We start from the raw sequence: 963 nt of genomic DNA, 5'->3' as shown, positions 1-963 counted from the left end.
GGGGCGTGCCGGCCACGACGGCGACGGTGGAGTCGGGTCGTGGGGCAGGGGCGCAATCGGGCGCGCTCGGGGGCGGCGGACAGCGACGGCGTGGGCGGCGGACGGCGTGGGCTTGGGCTCGGGGGCGGCTGATAGCGTCGGCGTGGGCTCGGGGGCACGGGCTACGGCGACGGCAGTGGGGCAGCCTGGCGGCGTCGAGGAGGTCGGCGTCGTCGGGGGCAACTGGCGATAAAATTCTGAATTTTTGCAAAGTGTTTGCTTATATAGCAAAGCCTTTGGTCCCGGTTGGTGGCACCAATCGGAACTAATGCACCCTTTAGTCCCGGTTCGTGCCACCAACATGGACCAAAGGCCTCTTTTCAGCAGCCCAAAGGGCGGGAAGCGGCGGCCTTTGGTCCCGGTTGGTGGAACGAACCGGGACTAAAGAGGGGCATTTGTCCCGGTTGCTGCCACGAACCGGGACCAAAGGGTGGCATTGGTCCCGGTTCGTGGCACCAATCGGGACCAATGGCCTTGCACAGCGGCGTGGTGTTGGGAGTTTAGTCCCACCTCGCTAGTTGAGAGCATCCCGCACCTGTTTATAAGCTTCGCTGCCTCTTCCCACTCGAACTCCTCTGAACTGCAGGCCTATGGGCCTAATCTGACACTGCTTTGCCTGTGGGCTTGCTGGGCCTTCTGCGGGCCTCAATCCTGGCCCATGGTAGGGTTTCTAGTCGTATTCAGGCCGTGGGGGCCCAGTAGGAGGCACTTTTTTTTGTTTTTTCTTTACTTATTGTTGCTATTTTTATTTTTTTTGCAGTTTTTTTTCTTTTGTTTTTTGTATTATTTATTTTCTTTTGTTTTTTGCTTTATTTTTTAATCTTTTTGCTTTTAGTTTTAGGAAAATTATAAACTTTCTGTTAGTGCCATTAGTTTTCAAATTTGAAAACACTTTTTTTGTTTTTTTGTTTTCTTTCTTGCTTT

The sequence above is a fragment of the Triticum aestivum genome, unplaced genomic scaffold, assembly GCF_018294505.1.
Source record: "Triticum aestivum cultivar Chinese Spring unplaced genomic scaffold, IWGSC CS RefSeq v2.1 scaffold55295, whole genome shotgun sequence".
Lineage (NCBI taxonomy): Eukaryota > Viridiplantae > Streptophyta > Magnoliopsida > Poales > Poaceae > Triticum > Triticum aestivum.
The sequence above is the reverse complement of the archived record's forward strand: the minus strand, read 5'-3'. Positions refer to the sequence as shown.